Consider the following 18,034-nt stretch of genomic DNA (forward strand, 5'->3'; position numbering starts at 1 on the left):
ATAGCAACATCTTGATTTTACATATTGGGAGAACCCTTGGCAAAGCAAACACTGTAAATCATTGCTATGTCCTCAAGAAGATCAAAAACACTGATGAAGATATGATTTTTGCCTGAGTTCCAGTTTCTGTCTTTACTGCACACAGATGTAAAGAGAGATTTAGTTTTCAGATTCACCCTTTCTTTTCTCAGCTTCTCCCCAACATTTGTTTTAGAAGATCATCTTGAATGAGATACCCTCAAAAATTGTTATTTTTTCTGTCTTATGTCAACTTCTATCAGTCCACAAACTTTAGTATAGTTCTAGGCCTTAGTATCTTTTCTAATCCATGCATTTGAAATTTCTCTTCTGTTCTCCAATCTCATCCCTATCTAAAGAGATGCTCCCAATTTCCATTGATAATTTGATTACATCTTCTTATAGAATAAGTTATTTTGCTCAGGTTTTCCTCTGAGATATTCTTCCTCATTTATTTGGCTACCTTGAAACTAATTTATGAAACAGTATCTGTGCATCCCCCCCTCTATTTTATGTCAATATTTATAAAAGATTCCACTCATTCTTTTATATATCCAAACATAAGAGGGTAAAAAAAAAAAAAAGAAAAGCCCAAACCAAAGAAAAGTTCAGAGTTTATGACCTTTACTTGAGTTATAAATGAGCATTAAGTGTCTTAGATTCATTTAAATTTCACAATACAATCTGAATGAAGAAGTAAGCAAGGTATAAACAAAGGAGAGTATTACAACTCTTAATTCTGGTATCTAAGGGAACGTAGAAACAAAATATACATCAGTTTCTTCAGATTACTGTGGACTGTTACTCCATGATGCTTTGCTCAGTTCTGTGGATGTAGAAATATATCCTGTCTACACTTAGTCTTTTTTCTTCTTCCATCATGGGTTTGCGTCCAGCCTTGATAAGAAATTAAATATGGGAATGTAATCAGAAGCTGAAGAGGGAACAGGCAAATCTTCACTACCCAGGTGTAGCAGCGTGTGGCTACAGTGGCGATCGTGTCCAAGGGAGGCCACCACCTGATGGCAGAGGAAACAGATAAGACAAATCTCTTCACAGTTTAGCGCGAGAGTCCATTTTATTTCCCCTCCCACACCCTGCACCGGGGGCAGGAGGCAGAGGCCCAGGAGCCCAAGCAAAGCCCAGAGATCCGAGAGCAGAGAGGGAGCAGACCCGGGGCTGTGGGGTTTTATCAGGTGTCCCATGGGAGGAGCCTTAAGATCAAACTACAGCCTCCTCAGAATGGAAAGGCTCCACACCCAGTTCCACATGCCTCTTTTACCATGAGCTCATATCATCAGACATTGCCCTTGCTGCCTCCCTGCATTGCAACAGGTAACAGGTGACCTCACGGAGGTGAAAACCCCACGGACTCTGGAGAAGTCTACGGAAATCCAGTATAAGGTAGTTCTTTGTTTCCTTCCAAAAATAAAAAAGAAAGGAAAGTGAGAGAATTCTTCTGAAAGAGTTAAAAACATATACCAAATAACTTCAAAATTAAGAATAAGTACTACCATTAATTATAATTTGTAAAATTGTGTATATGACAAAGATTGTTATGTCAGCACAATAACTTAGTGGTACCAACACAGCTTACGCTCTTATGAAAGTCCACTTCCTCAGACAGAAGAATTTACTGGGGAGTTTAAAGTAATTGGAAACAGATGCCCACATAGCCACAAACATGCATGCACATGGATATACCCATTCCTTTCACTTACCTGTCTATTCCTGTTTTCTGAAGAAGCACTGACTTACATTTTGTCATTGAAAAAAGAAAACAACACGTTTACAGGTGGTGGATGCGAGTCTTAAGTGACTTATCAGCAATGACAGCAGTATGTGTAAAGAACACCACTGTGAGCCTGCAAACAAGTTTAAGTTTAGCTGTTAGTGGAGTCAAAAGGAAAGAGGGAGGCTGCAGCTCAGTGGCCTGCCAAATACAAGGCACATGTACAGCTAGCAAAAAGGAGCCAAGCATGGTTGACCTACTTATATCTGATCTGCTTTAATGCTCTCTTATATCCAGTTCTTGAAAGCATTAAATGTTTTCAGGGCTCTGAGTGTGTTTCCTACAGCCCCCAGGGTTTAGCGGCTTGAACTCAGTGAAAACTTTGATGATGCTTCTCTCTGGCTGTGAGAAATCCCAGCAGTGACTTAACCCACTGCACCTGGGAGAGGCTTTTAACCTTAGTCTTTCACCCTTGATATTTCTCTAGTATCCCAGTCCTGTGCTTCCTTGACTCTGACCCAGAGCCCAGGCCGCAGGTGACTTTGTGACTTTTTAGCTTGATGTTGGACTTGCCTCATTACTATGGATCTATCTGATGTTCTGGACTCTTGGCTGAACTAAATGATCACTGCAGACTTCCTTCCCTCATGTGTCCCCTGCGCTGCTGTCACTGCCTGCCACCCCATCACCTACCCTGGCAGAAGGTGCCTGCTATTGCAGCATCCTGGCAGCTGTAATAGCTGATTAGCAAGTGCAGCCACTTAGAGAGCATAAATGTCCTATAAATGCCAGGTGGAAGGTTAATAATAAATAAGCACAATAAAAATAACCCTGTCTAATATATATGGAGAGCACTAGATGACTTGAACTCCTCTGAGCCTATTCTGTAATGGGTGGCTGCCTGGTCAGCAGGAAGCGGGTTGGATTGTTTTCACCTGATTTTGCTTCATTTTCTACTTGTTGTACTGCCTAAACAAAGAAGCCCAAGCGGAGGCCAGCACAGAAGTGATCTGGTGACTGAATACTGAGATTAGAAGGACCCCAGAATCATTTGCCATTGTCCAGTCTCTGAACAGCTAGGCTCTGGAGCAGTGAGCAAAAAGAGGTCCCTGGAAGTAGCTGAAAGGAGCAGCAGCAGCTTTTATATTAGAAAGGCCATATGTTACTGTGCATGGCACATTCTGCATCATGCACTTATATAATATTGAGAAAAAAAATCTGAGATTTTGGCAGCCCCAACACTGGGGTATTGAATAGCTTAAAAAAAAAAAAAAAAGGCAAAAGAAAAAAAAAAAAAGAAAAAAAAAGAAAGAAGTGTTTAAGTGTAGAACACTCAGTGGCTGAATTGTCTCATTATGGCTGTGTCCTTGATCCAGCTGTACACAATTATTTGATACTCAGGGAATTCTCTGCAGTTCTCTGTGGGCTCAAAGACTTTCAACTTGTAGGTCTTCTGCCAGTGTACTGACCTGAGTTGTGTAGCCTGAATCTGGGCATTGGTCTTCATTTAGCTGAGATCACTGCCTGCGATCTCTGCTGCTGCACAGTCACAGCGAGGAGTTCAGTGAGAGTGACAATCAGCACTATGTTCAGTCTAAAAAAGAGAAAGTATGAAAGAATTCTCATAATGGGAAAAGAGTAGAGAAATCTAGGTAGGTGAAGCCTAAAGGGAAGGCTTTTTAGTTTTTATATTGTGTTCAGAGTTATTTTTTGGGAGAGAAGAGAATTTTTTCTGCCTTTGGACAATGTTACAATGCTGAGTTATTAAAAAGAAAATGTAATCATTCTCATGGTAGTGATTCTGCCTAGCAGGCTGACAGGTTGAGCACACATATATAATACAGTCTCTGAAAAACAATCCATCTGATGTCAGGTCACATGAATGAGTCATGACTACTTATCAGTGTGTCTGAATATTTATAGTAGAAAAAAAGGTTTGTGCTATATGGTACCACAATCTGTGTCAAATAAACTTATGAACTTAGTAGACAGCCTAATACTCTCATTGCTGTACATACCTAATTTAACACACCATATTGTCCTGGTATAACATATTATATGTTATACATTAAAGATAGCCTTCTATTGCCTTGCTTTAGATACAAGTTTTGTTGTAGCCAGTAACAGATCTGTAGGAAATCTGAATGTCACTTTCTTTACTCCACCAGTAATCATAAATTACTTCATGTCAAATATCTTAAGAGTCCTCTGTGGGTTTCATTTCATTATTTGGCTGAGTATATATCTGCTGCAAAAGCAGTGTTCAGTTACCTGGGGTCATTTTCATTCATAGGTATTCTGTAGGTCTGTCATTTATAAATACCTAGGGTCCTTGTATGCTCAAGCAAAAACTGTTCATTATAGCTTCAATCATTTCACACTTACTGAAGTCAATAAAACACTTTTTAAAAATAATTTTTAAGAGAAATGTATTCCACTAAACTACTTAAGCTTATTTATAACCTCTTTTTAAACATTCAAATAAGCACTCAGTGCCTGAATTAAATATAGCTCTTGTAAAGACTTCAGAGACTTTCAGACGTCTTTATATCAAAACTATAAAATTCTTAGTTCAATTTTATTTATGTAGAAGCTCCCTATACTTGCCTTTGAGATTTAAAATCGTAATCTACTACATTATGTTCAGAAAGATCCACTCAAAGAGAAGACTAAAGAAATCAGATCTATCAAAAATTCCACAGGACCTTGCTATTTTTCCAGTGCTAAAAGAAAAAAAATTCTGAAAACCAAATAGGCTGAGGGAAATATTTAATAGAATTAGGGGATAGGTGTTCAGTTCTTGTTTGTGAAAACTATCCAAAATTCTCATATTTTGTATCAGTGTTCCAGGTTTTGTTATTTGCCTTAAAAATAAGGAGAAAAGCTGCACTTTCAAGCAAAAGATCATTTAAATAAAAAAATCTATGAACAGCTTTGTATATTAGGCTGACTTATATATTACTGACTACAAGGTATCTTAAAACACACACTCTTGTGGACTTTCCACAAATGTCTAAACAGATTATTTAAAAGGAAATAAAAATCCCCATATTTTTTATATTATAGTCATCTCTTCCTCTGGCTTAAGATAAACATTTCATGTTATACAGGTTTTATTCATGAACAACTGCTGATAACAGCTTATTCTACCTCCCCATGCATATTATTAACCTTTTTCTCACATAAGGTGTTATCTGCAACATAAAAATTCTGGATTTCTCTTTTGGTTTTAGTTTTATTTTGTTTCATAGGAAGTGACCATGGCTAAGACACATGATCATTTATGACTTTAAAGGTTCACCTAGTAAATATATATAATAATTTAGTTGTTATAAGGACCATTTTAGGACATCTCATTCCCTCCACAGTAACAGAATTTTCTTATCTGTTAACTTCTTTCTTACTACTATACGCAAGATGTTTATCTTCTTCAAATACCAAACTTAATTCTGCCTCAACGCATCTGTCCAAACCCTGTGTTTGGATGGGAAACAATAAATTAAAGTCTGGATTTCTAAACACCATTTTTAGCAAAATTTTCTTTCATCTGCAAAAGCCATTTCATAGCTCATTGCACTGTATTTTATTTTCTTGGCTTGGGAGGATTTCTATGGGGTTTTTTATTTTAGAAAATAGAAAATGTGTGTGTAAAATTGAACACATTTTTTGTATTATCATATGAATCATAAGGAAGACTTTATATCTTAACTTTTTCTGTGATGGGGGTCAGTCACAGACTACCTTAATTCCTCTTGATCATGGCCCATCACAGCTCACATACTGATTTTCTTTCAGTTCAGGTTATATTTTTCTAGATGTTCAGTTTGCCATTGACTCTACAGAATTAACAAGCAGATGCTCATTATATTTTTCAAGGCTTTATGCAATGTGTTAATAACAAAAGAGATTGTTGCAAAGTCTTTAACACCTACTGCAAAATACAAAATGGTATAACCTCTTCTAGGTTCCTAGAAATACAAATAGAATTACTTGTAAAGGAAAGTTGATAGGAGGGAAAAATTCTGTTTAAAGACAATTAATGTAAAAAAAAGTCTTTAAACCACAGAGACTGTGTCTACTATATGTCTAGCAGCAACTGCTAAATGGTGAAAAATTTGTTTATGTTCTTAGTCAAGATATTAGATGTGCTTGTCTGACAAAATGTGTGTGTTCTTCTTCCAGGCTTGGTCTCCCTCACTAATGTGAAATAAAATGAAATATGTTTGCTATTTCTTGAGAATGTCTCAAGGCATTTCTTAACTCTGTGTGTTATAATTTGAAGAACCTTGGCATGGTTTCTTAATTTTCCTCTATTATTTTCCTTTGCCTGCATGTCTTCTTTGTTCTGTATCTCACTGTGTCCACATTTTTATTGTAAAAGCAGGTACCACCATCAGATTACGATCCTGGAAAACACGTTCACCTTAGTGAAGTCTGAGCAATGCGGGTGTATTTTGAACACAGATTAAGAGTGTGGTCAAAATAAGGTAAAACCTGCAATGATTAAATTAATAATGTTAGGTTAATATCTGTGATTTGACATAAAAGACTGAACATAATAACTAATAATAACGAATGCATTTTCCTCCAGCACTGTGAAACAATAGAATTGTGTATGTGGCACATGTGCAGGACAAAGAATAGGTCATTGAGGATAGAAATTATAAAATTCTCTTTCACTGACACAAAGTCATTTGTTATTACTAGACATGCAAAAGAAACTAGTGTGTTTAAGCATCTGCGAATCCTCACATACCTGTATGCACAGACAGGTGCATTTCAAAATGTACCCATCTCCAGGCACAGCCTTCTCTTTGACTTCTGAATCTCTGAGTTTGCCTCTAGGACCATTTGAATCCTTCTTTGTTCCCCCTTCTAGTCAAAAGCATAAATTTCCCCCTTCTAGTCAAAAGCATAAATTTCCTGTTTTCTGCAGGAAGGACCTTTACAGTTCAAATTCATGGTATAACAATGACATTTTTCAATGACTCCCATCACTAGCAAAATAAACAGTTCACCTGTTGCAAGAAAAAGGACTGGAGCTACTTTTAGACACTCTTCTGAAGTAAACAGAAAGACCAAGAAATCTTCTGAGTCTTACAGAGATGTCACTGTATGCCAGATGTACTACTGGCGAGTCTCAAAAGAAAATTAGGTAGGAAAATGCATTTGTTCTGTTTAGTTCCCTCTCAAAGGCAGTGCTTTCTCCAATTTCTCCTTTGATTGTAAGCTGCAATTAATGAACAGTTCTGGTGTATATGGTCTTTTTCACCCTACATATTTATACCTGTACAGAAAAAAGATTCAAGGACATTGCATCAAGAGGAATTGGTTTCCAATTAATCAAGAAAATAACATTTTTTTTCCCAATTAGAGTTGTTTGACATTGAAGCTTCAGTTACTTCTGTTCTCCAGTGGTTTAGATCTCAATTAAGAGCTTGATTCTGGCTGTTCCTTGCTCCTTGGCTGATAGTCTTCACTAGGCAGAGTTAAGGCCAGAGGAACAGCAATTTCTTATAGAGCAACTTTGGATCAAGTTCCATTTATACAGACCACATTAGGATTATGATGGTCTTCTTGAGTGCATTACTACTGTTAGGGTCTTTGGGTTGTGTTACCATGTATGCACTGTTGAACAAAATAAAAGAGGATAAGGTATCAGATAGAGACTTAAAATACCAATAATTTTTGGTGGTGAAGGAGTTAGTCTGGGGTTATTGTTGCTGTTGTTGTAGGGTAGATTATTATTGCAATTATTACTATTATTGTTATTGTTATCATTATTTCCTTTAAAATTTATTATTTTTCATATTATGATTTTATGTCAGTAATTAAGAAATCTAAAGAAAGAAAAGCCACAACGAAGACATCTGTCGGATGCTGGTGGCCATACTATGTTCAGAATTTATTTAATATATATATCTTAGACCTAGGCACTAGAATTAAACATTCCACTTGAAAGTTGCATCGTCTAAAACACCAGATTAAAGGAGCAGATATTTATGAATTCGTATGCTATTGAGAGGATCATTCCCTTCCTGTCATTTCTTGCTACTTTATAGGTTGCTATAACAGTGTTGAACCTGATTTAGGAAAAGGTTGTTCAACACTGTTCAGAAAAATATCTCACTAGAAGACAGACTGAATTGAGAAATAGGCTTAGATTGCTCCTGTAGGGACAGCTGATTAACAGCTGTTTACTAACTGGACTTCATAAAACATCTCTGTTCTTTTTATGGGTTTCTAGCCATGCTCCACCCTAATAATTTGTTTCTAAGTAAAATTGATAAGGAGTTTATATTTCAACTGTTTCTGAAGCCCGTTTTCAGAAAGAAAACTCTGCATTTCCTCTTCCTATAGTTTCTTATCTGTGCAAGAAAATTTGTGTTTTCAGGAAATGGTTGTAATTTGTCTCTCAACTGACTGCAATTACCTGAAGTTTGACTGTATCTCTTAGACTAGAAGACTGCAATTATTTATTTTGACATTATCCCTCTTGTTCTACTAAATATATGACCTTTTATCGTATGTTGTTGCTAATATTTTCATCATAGAAAGTAACCTGCTTATATAAGTGTATTTTCTTTCTTTGATGCTTGAAGCTGGGTTTTATATATATTGAAACTGGTGAGGGTACTGACTGCCTGTCACTGAGGCTAGAACCAGGGGGAAAGCTTGTGGAAACCATGGTTCGCTTTGAAATGCTGAATGCTATCTGCTGGAAATGTTCCTGTTGGTAAAAATAATGACATAAGAACAAAGCACACACATTGATAGATAGGCTGGATATAAACACATGTGGATTTGAATAATATCCTGAGAAAAGACCTTTGGGATGAGTGCTGGCAAGAACATGTCTTGGAATCTGAGCAAAGAAATAGTCTCCAGATGTTTGATTCTTCTTATGTAAAAAGAAACAGGATTTTGTTGATATTTTTTGAAACTATAATAAGCATCAAAAAACCTACCTACTTTTAATAATATCTTCCCAAAACAGGAACAATGGGAAGAACCAAACAGAGGTGAAGATTACCTCATGAATGTAGACATAAGAATTCTTGAGGATAAATCCCATTGTTCTTGTTCAGAGGATTTGTTGTTGTTGGGGTTTAGTTTTTTGTCTTGTGTTTGGGTTTGCTTGTTTGTTTGGTTTTTTTCATATGGATTATTTTAAACTGTTTTTAGTAGCTAATTCCATTTACCAAAGACACATTTAAGTACTGATCAAAAGCAGATATACAGAAAATATAGTGGTAACAGATTGCCAATATCCTCATGATCACTACAGAAGTCTAAAGGAGCTGCAAGTGAAAGAAGTCTATCAGTTTTTAGTGTACCTTCAACCCCAAAGACTGATGGTTTGTCCAAAATCAAAACAGTAAATGAAGATCAAAGCTACAAGGCACAATAGGCATGAGCATAAAACTAATGATTGCAATTTTAACTAGGGTCTTATATTTATAATGATCTGAATCTTTAACAAGTGGACTTAGACTCTGTATTTCAGAATAAAGATCCATAAGGCAATGCCAAAATCTTATTTCTGATTACGCAAACAGTTTGACAGCTTTGAATAATTTTAGAAAGTGTCTGTTGTGTATGTTTGACTATTCTGGGCATCCAGTATCTGTTGGGCTGATTTGAGCTGCTGATAAAATCTGACAATTTTAAATTGTGTACAACTGACTTGGAAATTACGGATGCCTCTCAGATGCCTTGTTGTTATTCTTTAGGTCATTTAACTTCATGGATATTTTTTTGCTACCTCAAAAAAAAAAAAAAAAAACAACCAAAAACCAGGGAATTATAGGGATTTTGTGGCAAGCACTCAGAAGTTAATAAAATATTTTAAAGCAGGAAAAAAATATTTCCTATTAGAAACAAGTTCAAGTCAGATAGCTGAACAACAGGACAAGATTACTGATTTCTTTGAGTACGCATTTTGTCTCTGTGCCATTTAAGAGCACCATGGTCTATCCCAGACTTACAACAAAAAATTTTCTGAGGTTACTCTAATAAATCTTTCTGGAATAACATTTTTTAATTTTAACAATAGATTGTAAAACCTAGGCCACATTTGATATGAAAAAATAAATATTTAAGTGGAGGTATTGTGTCAGTCTACTATCAAACTACTTTCATCCAAAACTTTCTGTCTAGACTGTGATGAATGGACAATAAGGGAGGCATTAAGGACATTAAAGGTGCAAGATTGCATTTTGAAAGGTGGGAGTTTCAGTCTGGCATACCAGAAATGGGACTAGTTATTGCATATATTTTTTAAAAATATGACATCAGAACAGAAAAGTTCAAGTTAGATGTATTAAAAAATATTCAATGGCTGAAGTTTGTCATGGTTATATGGACATAGGAGTGGCCAGCAAGACTTGTTCACCCTTTGTAGTCTGATATGGCCAGTGCCTAAGTCCATTGGAGAGTGGAGATTGACAGTGGACTATTGTGGCCTGAATGAAGTAACACCATCACTGAGTGCTACTGTGCTGGGCATGCTAGGGCCTCAGTATGAACCAGAGTCCAAGACAGCAAAGTCTTGGACTTTGACACCATGGACATTGAAAATTCATTCTTCCCCATTATCAGCAGAATGACAGCTACAGTTTGACTTTATCTGGAGCAGGGGTGGGGTGCTTTACACCTGGAACCGACTGCCCCAAGGATGGAAACACAGCCCCACTATTTGCCATGGACTGTTCCAGACTGCACTGGGAAAAGATGGGGCTCTGGAACACTTTCATTATGTAGACGACATCATTGTATGGGGGAACGCAGCAGAGGAAGGAAATACTTTTTTTGAGAAAATACAGAAGATAATCCAGATCCTCCTGAAAGCTATTCCATCATAAAAAAAAAAAAAAAAAAAAAAGACAAGGTGGATGTCATCAGATTCCAGTGAATGTGGTTCACAAGATAACACAAAATAACAGCTATGTTCCCACCAACCACAAGAAGGAAACAAGCTTTCCTAGGTACCACGGGGTTTAGGAGAAAGAGAACAGACAGATTGTAAGCCTTCTCTACCTATGAGAACAGAAGAGAAATTATTTCAAGTGGGGTCCCAAAAAACAACAAACTTTTGAACAAATTAAACAGGAGATTGCCCATGAAGTAGCCCCTGGGAGAGTCAGAACATGATGTGATGGAAGGTACTCTGCATAGGAGAAGGGGAAGAAGGGCTCCTTTCCAAGGAAGGGCCTCTAGCAAGAAGTACCCAGGGAGACTTGAGGACAGCCACTGGGGTAGTGGAGTTTGGGATACAAAGGATATGAGCCCTGTTAAACCCCAACTAAGAAGGAGTTCTTATCACCTTATGAAGGAATTTGAGCTGCTTCAGAAGTGCTTGGCATGAAAGCAAAGCTTCTCCTAGCATCTCGACTGCCAGGGGAAAGTCATTTATACACATCATGCCATCATGACCTGTGGAGAAAGTGGATCCTTCTGATCACACAGTGAGCATAAATGGGGATTCCCAGTCACCCAGGGTTCTTGGAGATCATCACAAATTGACTTGCAGGTGAGAATTTTGTACTACCATCAGAAGAGGATGAGGAGCAAGTGACACGTGCTGAAAAGACCCATATAATCAGACGTTTGAAAATGAAAAGTAACACGCTCTCTTCACTGACGGTTCCTGCCATATCATAGAAACAAATAAAGAATTAAAAGCTGCTGTATGGAGTCCTACGTGGCGAGTCTCAGAAGCTATTGGGACACAAGGTGAATCCAGTAGGTCACAGATGGAAAGACATCCAGCTGGCTTTAGATATCACTGAATAAGAAAAATGGCCAACACTCTACCTCTACACTGACTCATGGATGGTAGCAAATGCTCTCTGGATTTGGCTAGACCAATGGAAAAAGGCCACTTGGCAGCACAGAGGAAAAAGCCATCTGGGCTCTTGAATTGTGGCAAGACATCACTGCCTGGATAGAGAAGTTGACTATAAAAGTGCATCATGTAGATGCACATGTACACTGCCCAAGAGTTGGGCTCCTGAAGAGCATTGCAATAATGGACAGGTGGACCAACCTGCCAAGATAAAAGTGGCTCAGGTGGATCTGGACTGGAAACACAGGGGTGAGCTATTTCTGGCTCAGTGGGCCCATGATGCCTCAGGTCATCAGGGAAGAGATGCAATACACAGATGGGCTCATGACTGAGGGATGATTTGACCATGAATTCTGTCTCCCAGATTATTCATATTTGTGAAACTTGTGTTGTGATCAAACATGTGGGTGAAGCCCCTTTGATATGGGGACAATGATCAAAACACAAGTATGGGAAGGCCTGCCAGACTGATTACATCACAGTCCTGCAAACCTACCAAGGCAAGCGTTACGTGATGACAATGGTGGAGACAACTATGGGATGGCTGGAGACATACCCTGTGCCTCACACCACTGCCTCTAACACCGGCCTGGGCCTTGTAAAGCAAATCCAGCACTCAAAAAAAACCCCCACAGTCAGACAATGTGACTAATTTCAAAAACAGACTCATAGATATCTGGTCCAGAGAGCACAGTATTGAGTGAGTGTATCATATTCCAATCATATTCACCAGGCACTGGGAAAGTGGAATGGTGCAATGAACTGTTAAAAAGTACATTGAAAGCAATGTGTGGTGGGATCAGACATTGGGACTGAAGGCCACCTGCTTGGTTAACACTAGAGGCTCTACCAATCAAGCTGGACCTGCCCAATCAAAACCCTTCCATACCAATGAAGGAGATTAAGTCCCCATGGTGCAGATTAGAAGAGTGTTGGGATGACAGTTAAGATTAGTCTTGGCTCAAGCAAGGGCAAACCCATCCATGGCACTGTTTTTACTCAAAGACTGGAGTGTACTTGGTGGGAATACAGAGGGACAGGGAAGCAAGATGCATAACTCACAGGAATTTTATTTTTGGTTGAGAACAGCCTGAAATGTTTAATTGCATATGTAATATTGGTTCCTAAATAACGCTGCAATTTTATGTCCTAAATACCATGGTCAATGAGTATGGACTGCTCCAGTTACACCAGTGATGGACTAAACAAATTCAACAAACATCTTGGGTGAATTGCCAGTGACTGTTGAAACAACACCTGTGCTTGTGGCATATATATATATATATATATATATATACATGTGTGTGTATAAAGTTGAAAGGTATAAGAATGACCTTGATGGAGCTGGAAGCAGAAGGGTCACTGTCTTTCAGGGTTCAAGGGATGGAGTGTTCAGGTTTCAGGGTCAAAGCTAGCCCCTCTCTGCCTCGACAGTCCCTTTCCCGTTCCTCTGAGCTGCAGCTTTCCAGCTTTGGTGCTAAAAGACAGTGCCGGCAAGCCCAAGATGCTGCTCTGAGGAAAAAGAAAAGAGAGTGGGCAAGGAGCAGAGCCCAGCCAAACCATGTGGACCCCAAGCTGCAGCTGTGGTGACCACAGCAGAGCTGCAGATGGTGACCAAACTGCAGTAGAACTGTCAAGCGCTCCAGTCCCACTCCTGTAAAGTCAGGCCCAGAAAAGGTTCCCCTGACCTGCTTCAGAGCCCTGTCAGGTCCCACCAAGTTTTGTCTTGTCCCTGTATTTCCATTGTGTTTGGGCTGGAGGTTGGGGGAGGAAAGTTAAACCATCAGCCTCCCTGTCTTACTGCCTCTATGTTCCTATATACAACATGGCTTAGCCAGAAGACAGTGGCTATTTCACCTTTGTCTGGGAAAACCACACCTGGAGTTGTCTTTGGGAAATGTTTTTCTTTGTTGAGTGGTGAATACTCTTTTTTGGGTGAAACACTCTCTTTCATTATTATTGCTGTAGTTATTGTGATTTTTCCATAAATTCTGATTTCATCTTACAGTCTCTCCTAGTGTTTCCTCCACTATCAGAAGGGGTGGGCAGACATCTTGAGTGGATTTAATTTTCCCACTGGATTTTAAAAACACCTTGTCTTAAAATGTGTATGATAGAAGAGAAAAATTGAGCAATACAGAAATTAAATTTGTGACTCTTACATGTTTTAATTTGCCAGTTGACTACTATGTATTTTCTTCTCTGCCACTGATACTAGCTTTTAGGAAAATCTATAAACCACGGTTTAACAGAATAAAGTGCTTTCATGCCTTTTGTTGTTCTTTCTTTCCCTTAGTTCCTTCTGTGCTTCCTCTGCCCTTTGTATCAAGCTAAATTTTTTCTTCCCTTTCATTCAGATCACCCCACCAGGCTACCTCAGGCTGTCTGTATGATGTGTTTCATTGTGTTTTCCTCCTCCTTCTTTTCCCATGAAGCCAGGCTTGACTTCCACTCCATTTCTTTTACATTAATAAGTTCACTGTGGTTTTTAGGTCATGGTTCTCGTTTTGTGGCTCACAGTTCCTAAATTTTAGTTTCCCTAGCCAGTATATTTTCTTGATAAAAATGCTTCAAAAGATGGCTTTCTAAATACTTATTCAGGTAAAAACTATAAATAATATAATTAATTTTTGTTGTATGATCAATATGTGTATAAATTATATATGTGAGATTGTACTGTCTTTTGGATGCTGCTTGTCTTTTCCCTGTGGTTCCAAAATCTCAGAACAATACTGATTCTTCCACAGGACAGATTGACATCTTCCTACATGTATCACTGACACTATTAGCATCTTCTTCTTTTGAATCTATTTAAATTTCAGCAGTGCAGATATTAATATGTTTTCTAAGGAAATAGAAAATTGAAATAGAAAATTGACCAGAAAATATTAATTTATTGCTGTATTACAGTGAGAATACCTCAGGCCCAGAAACTATCCCCCACCTTCAGTTTAAAGTTTAGTGCAACACTTGAGAATAACTCAAAATGGAGACCTCCCTCACCCCCTCAGGTAAACACGTATTTTTAGCTGGTTAAATTTCATTTTCCTTAGCTTGTGAGGATATGCTGTATCAAGTTCTTTGCTGAGAAATCAATCAGAAGAGCAGGTGATGCAGCGCAACTGGAGAGCCACATGGGGTTACATGATAAGAGAGGTTTTTAAAAGACACATGGCAACGAAGTAATATGTCTTCTACAGGGATCTTTTCAGCATAGACCTTTCCCTGAAAAGCACTGCCCCAGCTGTTGTGCAAAGCCCTGGTTTCTTGTCTATCCCTTGACCCGTGTGCAAGGACCAGCTGGTTACCACATTAACACACCACCAACAAACTGTCTGGCATGTGAAACCCTGAAAAAGGAAAAAGGCCAAGGTACAACGCTAGAAATACATGAGGCAATTATGAGAAGGGGCTCAACACTGTGCATCTTACACTCAGTGCATGCAGTTTGACAGGTTTTGCATTTTTGCCAGCATCACAGCTCAGTGCTCATTTCTCTGAGCAGCTGCAAAATTTGGGAAGCTTCCAGCTCACAGGAAATTCTAGAATTTTTTCTTATTTGTTCACTTTGGGCTGATTCAGAACAAAAACCCTTAAAAAATTCTGGAAAGTGTAATGCTGCTTTTTAGCCAGCTCTGCTTTATGAACTACTACATGGCAGCATGGTACATCAATTACTGACACTCAGTTTGGCTTGAAAAGTGGAATCTAAGTGCTGATGGCTATAAATGTCACTTTTAGGAAACACTGCCCAAATAAACTTATCCACACATGAACTACCTAGGCTGTCCACTCAGTATTCATAAATTTTAATATTCTCTTCCTGATTAAAAAAAAAAAAAAGAAAAAAAGTCAAGTACCAAAAAGGAAAAAAGAAAAAGAGAAAAAAATTCTCATCTTTGAAATAATGCTCCTAATCTCTTCTATGAAAGAGAGTAATCTACACATGCAAATTCAGCTTTTCTGTAAATTGGTTAGATATTTTTAAGTAAAATAAAATATTTTATTTAGCATAGATTCATTCTTTAGCAATTTTGTTCAGGCCCTAGAGAAATCCAAAGCAGAAATGGAAAACTGTCACTTAAAATTTTTCAGGATTTTCACATTTATCTGCAACGTCCTGCTTGAAGAGCTATGAAAGAGTAGAAATGCTCAACACTTCTCATATGTAGGATAAATTCAGTGTGCTTCATCATAATTTTAAACCAGCTTAGTTAACTGTCCTTCTGAAGCGTCAGTCATGTTTGCAACATCTATGTCATATTTTAACATGAAAAATCTCAAAACCCCCACACGTTATAGCCCCAAATAACCACAACTACCATGGCACTTCTGTAAAACATTAAGATTGTCAAAGAGATCTTGACATGTTCACAAAAACTGGAGCAGTCAGTCATTTTCCACACAGCAAGGATGAACACAGCATGGATGAACGCAATTGAAACAGCCCTTCTGAGGGCATGTTCTACAATGGGAAGGAGACTCACTGAATGGCTGAGGTTAGAAAGCATCTCTGGAGAGCATCTAGTCCAAGCCTTTTGCTCAAGTGTGGTCAGGTACAGCAAGTTGCCCAGGATGATGTCTGGTTGGGTTTTGAGAATGTACACGGATGTTGACCCTTCAGCCTTTCGGTAGAATCTGTTCCAGTGTTCAGCCACAGTTATGGAAAACTTTTTTTCTTATATTTAATCAGAATTTCTATATTTCAGTTTGTAGCCACCGGACACCTGTGAGGAGAGTTTATCTCTGTCTTCTTTACTTGTCCCATCAGTTATTTTTACACATTTATAATGTTCCCCTGAACCCTCTTTTCTCCAGGATGAATAGTCCCATCTCTACACTCCATATCAGGTACTCCAGACCTTCCATATTTTAGCTCCAGTTTGCTAGATTGTTCTACTCTCTTGGACTCTCATTTCATACCTCCCTTGTACTGATGGGTTCAGCACTCCAGATGTGTCTCACAAGTGCTGAGCAGAGGTAAAGGATCACCTCCTTCAATCTGCAGGCAACACTCTTATAAATGGGTGTCACAGTAGCAAATGTACTTTGTTTGGAAGCCTCTACTGCTTCCTTTGTTGTAAAGCTGTCCCTATAACAGAAGTTTTCAGCATCAACTTCTATAAATTATTTTAATTAGTTGTAAAAAAAAAAAAAATTCAATGCAGATGAAAAATAGGACCAAATACATTCCAAATAAACCAAATAAACATGAAGTTGTTAGAGTCTGGGCTGAGACCTAGAAAACTCAGGTCTCCATGCAGACCTTCCCAATCTCTGTACTCTGCCTAGTTTATTTAAGCTTAAAAAAAAAAAAAACAAAAAAAAAAAAAAAACAACCCACAAAAAAACCCAAAAACTTTGAGCTTGTTTAAGACTAGAAAATTTAAATTGAATCATTAAGGTAAAATTTCATCATTTTCGTCTCATCAGATGAAGCTGTTTCTTCCACAGTCATTGAGACATCTGAAATCTGCTCAGCACTTCCCCTGTTCTACTGGATAATGACCTCAGAGTGTTCACATCACCAGAAAATAAAGACCAAGTAGCTGTGAGTTCTACTACAGCCATAATACAATGGCTACTTCTCACTCCTGATATTATCCTGGTCCCAGTCCCAAGTGGGCACATGATCTCAGTAATCTCCTGACTTGCTGTGGCTAAATCCAACTTTTACATCACCAAACATAAATCCCAGGTGCAAGGCAATAGGGAAGCAGAGTTGAGATGTGAGTTGTCTTTTAAACTGCCACTCAGCCATTGCATTGTAAACTTGCCTGTACTAGAACTGCTTACAATGCTAGACACAGATTTGCATAGCTTGGCATTAAATAGCAAATAAGGAGTGTGATGCTGACCCTGCCTCAGTTGTACTAAATATAAAGACTATTTCATTCTGTTGCCAAATCAATCAGTTTTGTTTAAGATGATGAAAGTTTCACCTAATCTGCCTTAAAAAATATCTATTTTTCCTCTTAGAATAATAGAATCATAGAAATGTTAGGGTTGGAAAGGACCTTAAAAATCATCTACTTCCAACCTCCCATGCCACTTTTCACCAGACCTGTTTACTGAGAGTCCCACCCAACCCAGTCTTGAAAATTTCCAAGAATGGGGCAGCCTGTTCCAGTGCTCACCAACTTCATAGTAAAGAACTTCTTCCTAATATCTAATCTAAACCTACTGTCATTAAACCTGAGACTTGAATTGTTGTCTGAAATCAGTAGCTTTTTGATCTATAGCAGTTAAGACAGGAAATAAAAAATACAGAGTTTTAAGAGAAAGAAAAAGCCCAAAACATTAAGCTATACTACACTGCTATTTTTATAGTGATATTGTGTATGCAGTCCTTTTCTTTCTATCCCAAAAGTAATCTCAAGAAAGTACAAAGAAAGATTATACAGATGATCAACATCTTGATTAAGTTTTGAATAAAT

At 38.0% G+C, this 18,034-nt stretch overlaps 1 long non-coding RNA gene across 2 annotated transcripts in view; it reads right to left on the minus strand.

The window, feature by feature from the left end:
* Positions 1–660: 660 nt before the first annotated feature.
* Positions 661–18,034, minus strand: part of LOC119699535 — a 61,073-nt gene continuing 43,699 nt past the window's right edge. The window contains exons 4-7 of one of the 2 annotated variants that reach the window (XR_005256461.1): positions 3,220–3,344; positions 1,740–1,883; positions 1,301–1,437; positions 661–1,037 (exon numbers count right to left, since the gene is read on the minus strand). This is a non-coding gene — a long non-coding RNA (uncharacterized LOC119699535). Of the gene's footprint in view, positions 1,038–1,077; positions 1,438–1,739; positions 1,884–3,219; positions 3,345–18,034 lie in introns of those variants that run through there. The other variant, XR_005256460.1, reaches the window with a different exon arrangement.

This window comes from Motacilla alba, chromosome 3 (genome assembly GCF_015832195.1).
Source record: "Motacilla alba alba isolate MOTALB_02 chromosome 3, Motacilla_alba_V1.0_pri, whole genome shotgun sequence".
In the NCBI taxonomy this organism is placed as follows: domain Eukaryota; kingdom Metazoa; phylum Chordata; class Aves; order Passeriformes; family Motacillidae; genus Motacilla; species Motacilla alba.